Source organism: Dasypus novemcinctus, chromosome 11 (assembly GCF_030445035.2).
Source record: "Dasypus novemcinctus isolate mDasNov1 chromosome 11, mDasNov1.1.hap2, whole genome shotgun sequence".
In the NCBI taxonomy this organism is placed as follows: Eukaryota; Metazoa; Chordata; class Mammalia; order Cingulata; family Dasypodidae; genus Dasypus; species Dasypus novemcinctus.
This window is the reverse complement of record NC_080683.1, coordinates 13,641,497-13,649,519: the sequence shown is the minus strand read 5'-3', so window position 1 is coordinate 13,649,519 and position 8,023 is coordinate 13,641,497.

Below are 8,023 nucleotides of genomic sequence, written 5' to 3'. Positions count from 1 at the left end.
CATCCATATTTGTGTTTTACATGAGGTTTTACTATCTTATACAGTCCTATGATACAGTTTTTAGCTTTCCTTCTAGTAATATACATGATCTTAATCTTTTTTTTTAAAGATTTGTTTCTTTAATTATCCCCCTTCCTCTCCTCCCACCCCGCTGTTTTTGCTGTCTGTATTGTCTTTTCTTCTCATATTATCTCCTCTAGGATTCACCGGGATTTGATCCTGGAGACCGCTGATGTGGAGAGAGGTTCCCTGTCAACTGTGCCACCTCAGCTCCTGGTCTCTGATGTGCTTTACATTGACTTTCCCCTTTTCTCTCTTTTTTGATGTGTCATCATCTTGCTGCATGACTCACTTGCGCGGGCACTGGCTCCCCACGTGGGCACTTGCGCGGGCACTGGCTCACCATGCGGGCATGCCCTCTCTTCCTCTTTTTCACCAGGAGGCCCCATGGATTGAACCTGGGTCCTCCCATATGATAGGTGGAAGCTCTATCACTTGAGCCACATCCACTTCCCTAGATTAATCTTTTATGATTATGCAAACTTTGCAAGCCTAAATTATATTTGTGGTGTTTTGCATCTTTTAATTTACAAGGAAGTGGCACCTTTTAGATTTTTTTTTTAGATTTTTATTTATTTATTTCTCTCCCCTCCCTCCATTGTCTGCTCTATGTGCCCATTTGCTATGTGTTCTTCTGTGTCTGCTTGTATTCTCATTAGGCGGCTCTAGGAACTGATCCTGGGACTTTCCAGAGTGGTAGAGAGGCGATCATTGTCTTATGCCACCTCAGCTCCCTGGTCTGCTGCATCTCTTATTATCTCTCCCTTTGTCTCTTTTTGTTGTGCCATCTTGCTGCACCAGCTCTCCTCATGGGCCAGCACTCCTGTGTAGGGCAGCACTTCTGCATGGGACAGTACTCCGCGTGGGCCAGCTCACCACACGGGCCAGCTTGCCTTCACCAGGAGGCCCTGGGCATCAAACCCTGGACCTCCCATATGGTAGATGGGAGCCCAATTGCTTAAGCCATATCTGTTTCCCCTTTTTGACAGTTGATGGACCTTTTGCTTTTCCTTTTTCCTGTGATCTGCTTGTTTGTGACCTTTGTACACTTTCCCATTAAATCATTGGCCTTTATCTTACTGACCTCTTTGGGCAGTGAATGGTTTAAAAATGACTAAGTGAGACAACCAGCAAGAAGGCGGCAGAATAGGGAACTCCTAGAGTCAGCTCCTGCTACAGGGCAGTTAGTAAACACTCAGAGCTCTCTGGAGCTAGCTGAAGCACCTGTTTGGGGGCTCCAGGAGGCCAGAAGAGCATCCTGCCACATCCTTGAAGGAATGGAAGGAAGAGACTGCCCTTCTGCAGAGAAGACTCATAAGTATAGCCCTCCACGCCATGGAGGCTGGTGCCTATCCTCCACTGGATGCACAAGCTGCCTCAGGAGCTGTTCCATGGCTGGAATTGAAAGCTCCACTTCCCAAAAACAGGGGAAGAAGCGATAGTTGGGCACCAACTTCCGCCACTGATGAGTAAAATCAGCTGGCTAAAGTATAATGCTGAGAACAGCTAAAGTTTGAGCCTGTCCAAGTCAGAAAGAGGCCAGTAGCTGTCATCTTAACTCTGCACCTGGCACGAGGGGAAGTGGGGCAGACCGAAGATCACAGTGCTGGTAGGGACCAGCTTCTTTCCATCCAGATCAAATTGCAGCTCTTTCCTAGGCCCCAGTGCCTCCTCCAGCAGGGAAGAAGCTGCGGGAACATGCACCAACCTTTCTGGGAAATTACCAGCCAAGCCGCAGAGACTGGTGATTATCCTACTCTGGTGGCATGAGTGGCCCAAGGAGCTATTCTGTGCCTGGAATTGGTAGCTCCATTTCCCAAAAACAGAAGAGGAGGAGACTGTTGGCTGCCGATTTCGGCTACTGATTGGTAGACTCAGCTGAGTAAGATATAACCCTCGGAACAGCTGGGGTATAAATCTGCCCAAGTCAGAAAGAGGTTGGTGGCTGCTATTTTGATTCCACCACCAGCCTGAGGGGAAGCCCGGCTGACCAAAAATCACAGTGACCAGAGGAACCAGTTTCTTTCACCCAGATTGGCTTGCAGCCCTAGACTAAGCTTCAGCACTGCATCTGGCAAGGAGGAGGCTGAGGAGCCCTGCACCAGCCTATTCAGGTAACTGCAGGTATCTTTGGCTGGCACAGACTGAAAATTGGAAGACTACTGGAACAATTGTGGTCATCTTGGACCTGCACTGCATAGATTGCTGCCCACACCTGCAGCTCCATCCCCACCCCAGGCAGGGGAGAAAGGGGAGGGGAGCTTCATCAGTCTCTCTAGGCAACTACAGTCTAGGCCTGCATGACTTGGATTATTCTACACAGCAGTTACTCTGTCCATAACCTGGCAAAGGAGAAAGTTGGGAAAAGCTTCATTGGTTCCTGGTGCAATGAGGGCAGCTTGAACCTCCACAGCTTGTAGCACCAATTACAACCTTGGTTCCTACTGCACAACCAGCAAGGGGGAAAGGGCAGGAAGCTCTAAATTAAAGAGAAAAACTACACCCAGAATAAATACTCTAGTAATACAGATGCCAAAACACCAACAAAAAATGAAATCCACACCAAGAAACAGGAAAATATGACCCAGTTAAAGGAAAAAGATAAGCCTCCAGATGACATGAAAGAGTTGAGACAACTAATCATAGATGTTTAAATAAATCTCCTTTATAAATTCAATGAGATGGCTAAAGAGATAAAGGATATTAAGAAGACATTGGGTGAGCAGAAAGAAAAATTTGAAAGCATACATAGAAAAATAGCAGATCTTATGGGAATGAAAGGTGCAATAAATGAAATTTTAAAAATTGGAATCATATTATATGATTTGAAAAGACAGAAGAAAGGGTTGGTAAACTTGAAGAAATGACCTCTGAAAGTGAACATACAAAAGAACAGGTAAAGAAAAGAATGGAAAAAATTGAAAAAAGTCTCAGGGAACTAAATGACAGCAAAAGGCATGCAAACATACATGTCATGGATGTTCTAGAAGGAGAAGAGAAGGGAAAATGAGCAGAAGGAATATTTGAAGAAATAATGATAGAAAAATTTTCCAACCCTATTGAAGGACATAGATATCCATGTCCAAGAAGCACAACGTACTCCCATCTGAAAAAATCCAAATAGACCAACTCCGAGACACATACTCATCAGAATGTCAAGTGCCAATCAAAGAAATAATTCTGAGAACTGCAAGAGAAAAGCAATGCATAACATATAAGAGATACCCAAAAAGACTAAGTGGTGATTTCTCTCCAGAAACCCTGGAGACAAGAAGACAGTAGTCTGATGTATTTAAGATACTACCAGAGAAAAACTTCCAACCAAGAAAACTTATATCCAGCAAGACTGTCTTTCAAAAATGAGGGTGAGATTAGAATGTTCACAGATAAACAGAAATTGAGAGAATTTCTAAGCAAGAGACGAGATTTTCAGGAAATACTAAAGGGTGTGCTAGAGTCTGAAAAGAAAAGACAGGAGAGTCTAGAAATGAAGATTATATCAATAAAAGTAACTAAAAATGCCAAAAGAATGGTGAAATTAAAATATGACAGATAAAACTCAAATATTCAGGAATAAATTTAACAAATGATGTAAAGCCCTTGTATTCAGAAAACTGCAATTCGCTGTTAAAAGAAATAAAAAAAGACCTAAATAACTGGAAGAACATTCCATGCTCATGGATTGGAAGACTAAATATCATTAAGATGTCAATTCTCAAATTGATATACAGATCCAATGCAATCCTGATGAAAATTCCACCAGCATTAAAAAAATTGAAAGCACGATCAACAAATTTATTTGGAAGGGTAAAGGCTCCTGAATAGCCAGAAACATCATTAAAAAGAAAGGCAAACCCTCATCTCCAGACTTTAAATCATATTACTTAACTATAGTGGTAAAAAGAGCATGGTAGTGGCATAAAGACAGACACATAGACCAATGGAACCAAATTGATGGTTCAGAAACAGACACTCACATGTATGGTCAAGTGATTTTTGAGTAGCCTGTCAAACCCACACAGCTCGGGCAGAACAGTCGATTCAACAAATGGTCCTGAAAGAATTGGATATCCATAGCTGAAAAGAGGAAACAGGACCCCTATCTTAAACCTTATCCAAAAATTAACTCCAAGTGGATCAAAAACCTAAAAGTAAAAGCAAGAACCATAAAACTTCTAGAAGAAATTGTGGGAAAATAGCTTCGAGACCTGGTGGTAGGTGGTGGATTCTTAGAGGAGATAAGAGGAGGACTGAGATGCACTACTGATGTTTAATGTATTTGGAAGTTTCAAAATTGCTTTACTGTAAAAGTGTGGAAATGTTTAGAGTGGAAGGTAACACATAGTGAGTAACAGCTATTTTATAAATGGGGATGTGGTTGAAAGTGGTAGTCTAGGTATGTAAATGCCAATTGACAGAATGCTAGAGAATAATCTAGGAACTGAATAGCACAGTAAACCAAGAGGTGGATGAGAATTGTGGTTGATGGTACAGATGCAAAAGTGTCCTTTTTGAGCTAGAGCAAATGTACATCACTACTGCAGGGTGTTGGGAATGTGGAGATGCATGGGAAAAATATGGCTGGAGTGACCTATAGACTGTGGTGTGTAGTAATAATAAAATATTCTTGCATCTATGTGAAAGATGTACTGTGTTGATAATGAGGCAGTATGGAAAATGTGAGCCAAATGTACACTATGGATGTTGTAACAATCTGATGATATTATCTTTCCTGTAGCAAATGTTCCACCACAGTGTGGTGTGTTGATGGAGGTGTGTTGTTTGGGAATTTTATACATGTGCATGATTGTTTTATAAGTTTACAACTTCTGTCATAAAAAATATATTTTAAAAATAATAATAGGGTGGGTTGGGTGAAAAACACACCAAACATAAGATAAGGACTATGATTAGTAGTAGTAGTAGTAGTAGGATTTTGACAACATTCTTTCATAATCTGTAACAAATGTCTCATGACAATGCAAGGTGTTGGTGGAGGGTTGATGTATGGGATCCTGTATGATGTTATGCATGTTTGCTTTGTAAGTTCCCAACTTTTACTATACACTTAATTGTTTATGTATGCTCATATATAAATGATATAAAGATAATATAATAGGGTTGGTTGGGGGGAGAATACTTTGGTTAGTAGTAATATCTTGACAATGCTCTTTAAACATTAGTTAAAAAGATTTAACAACAATGCAAGTTATTGGTGGTAGGGTGAGTTATGAGAGTCCTGTATGATGTTATATGTGTTTGTTTTGTAAGTTCACAACTATTACTTTATACTTGTTATTTATGTATGTTTATGTATGAGTGATATACCTCAATAAATTAATTTAAAAAATGGCTAAGTGATGCAAACAATTTGCTTCAGGAAAACAGTTTGAGAACTGAGAGCAGCCTGGATTATCGAAGACAGCATGAAGCAAGATCAGCTTCTGGAAGCTCTAACGGTGACCTGGTGAGAGTTGCAAAGGATTAAGTGAGAGATGGGCTCAGGGGAATGGAGGAGGGTGCAGAAGCGGTAAATTGTGTAGAATTGAGTGGTCTTGGTAGACATAGGCTATAATCACATCTGGCTCTAGCAGTAGCTGAGAGCTCCTCTCACCAAAAGGTCTCTGAATATGACCGTTGCCTAGGCAACCATGAAATATGGACCAACCCCTTAGGAGTATGTAGGGAGGAACACTTGGCGTAAGTTTGAAAGGATGGGAGTAGCTGATAATGACTAAAATAGTGTTCCAATCCAGGGGGACCAGTAGACCACAGCTGTTTTGCTATTTCTCAGGTGCTCTCTAGTCTAAGTATGAAAGAGAGAAGAGGCCCTGCTCCTACTTGCCAGGATGTAAGTTCAAGACTAGATTGTTCTTCTAGATTTTGAGTCATGGTTCTCAGGGTTTTTGAATCCTCAGACCAATAACATTTGATAAACTATGTTACATTCTGATATATGCATAATTTTTATTTAAAAAAATTACTTCCATCTTCTATGACCATCATTGTCTTAAAGGACATTTTGACAGCAAAAAGGAAGTGGACAGGACATTTCTATCTCTATAAATAAGTGAACAGCTATGGAAATGGTTAACCTGAAAGTAAATATAAAATACACTGAAAAAATTTTAAACACTCTAAAAGATAATTGATTGCATGCCATGCAGCCATAAAAAGGAATGAACTTTTGATACATATTAACAACTTAGATGGTTCTCAAGGAATTGTGATGAATGAAAAAAGCCAATCTCAGAAGGTCACCTACTGTTTAATTCTGACATTCTTAATATGACAAAATTACAGAGATGGAAAAGAGATTAGAGGGTACCAGGAGTTAGGGATATTGAGGTCAAGGGGTTGGGTATGACTTTAAAGGGATACAATGAAGTAGATCTCTGGTAATGGGAGGGTTCCTATATCTTGGTTGTGATGATGGTTACACGAATCTACACAGGTGATAAAATTGTGTATAACTATTGTAATGAGTTGCGGTCCAACCTCAAAGTCAGAGGGGACAGTCCCTCTAAGACTGCTCTTAGTTCAGACACTAGACACAAGTTTAGAGTCTCCAGGACCACCCTCACTTCAGAACAGCTGACTGCAAATTCGAGGATCTCTATGGACTCTCGCAGGTTTGAGAATTCACTAGAGTGCCTCATGGAACTTAGGAAGCCTGGTATTTATGATTACAGTTTTTTGTTGTTTTCTTAAAAATTAATTTATTAAAATATATCACCCCCACACAAACATACATAAACAATAAATGTATAGTAATAGTTGTGAACTTACAAAACAAACATACATAACATCATACAGGATTCTCATAACTCACCTTATCCCAACACCTTACATTGTTGTTAAACCTTTTTAACTAATGATTAAAGAGCATTGTTAAAGCATTACTACTAACCAAAGTATTTCCCCCAACCCTCCCTATTATTATCTTTATGCCATTTATATATGAACATACATAAACAATTAAGTGTATAGTAAAAGTTGTGAACTTACAAAGCAAAAATGCATAACATCATACAGGGTCCCATACATCAACCCTCCACCAACACCTTGCATTGTTGTGAAATGTTTGTTATAAATTATGAAAGAATATTGTCAAAATCTTACTACTAATTATAGTCCTTATCTTACATTTGGTGTGTTTTTTCCCCAACCCACCCTATTATTATTTTTAAAATATTTTTTTATGACAGAAGTTGTAAACTTATGAAACAATCATGCACATATGCAGAATTCCCAAGCAACACCCCCCTATCAACACACCACACTGTGGTGGAACATTTGTTACAGATAAGATAATATCATCTGATTGTTACCATGTCCATAGTATACATTTGGCTCACATTTTCCTTACTGCCCCATTATCAACACAGTACATCCTTGTCATAGATGCAAGAATATTATATTATTACTGCTAACCACAGTCCATAGGTCATTCCAGTTGTGTTTTTCCCATGCGTTCCCAACACCCTGCAGTAGTGATGTACATTTGCTCTAGGTCACAAAGGACACTCTTGCATCTGTACCATCAACCACAATTCTCATCCACCTCTTGGTTTACTGTGCTATTCAGTTCCTAGATTATTCTCTAGCATTCTGTCAATTGGCATTTACATACCTAGACTACCATTTTCAGCCACATCCCTATTTATAAACTAGCTATTTCTATTTTTACCATCCATTCTATACATTTCCACATGTTTACAGTAAAGCTAATTAAAACTTCTACATACAGTAAACAAGAGTAATCCATCTCAGTCCTCTTATCTCCATTAAGAATCCACCTCCTACCACCAGGTCTTGAAGCTATTTTCCTACAATTTCTTCCAGAAGTTTTATGGTTCTTGCTTTTATTTTTAGGTTTTTGATCCATTCGGAGTTAATTTTTGGATAGAGGTCCTCTTTCCTTCTTTTTGGCTATGGATATATGATTGCAGTTTTAGTGTGG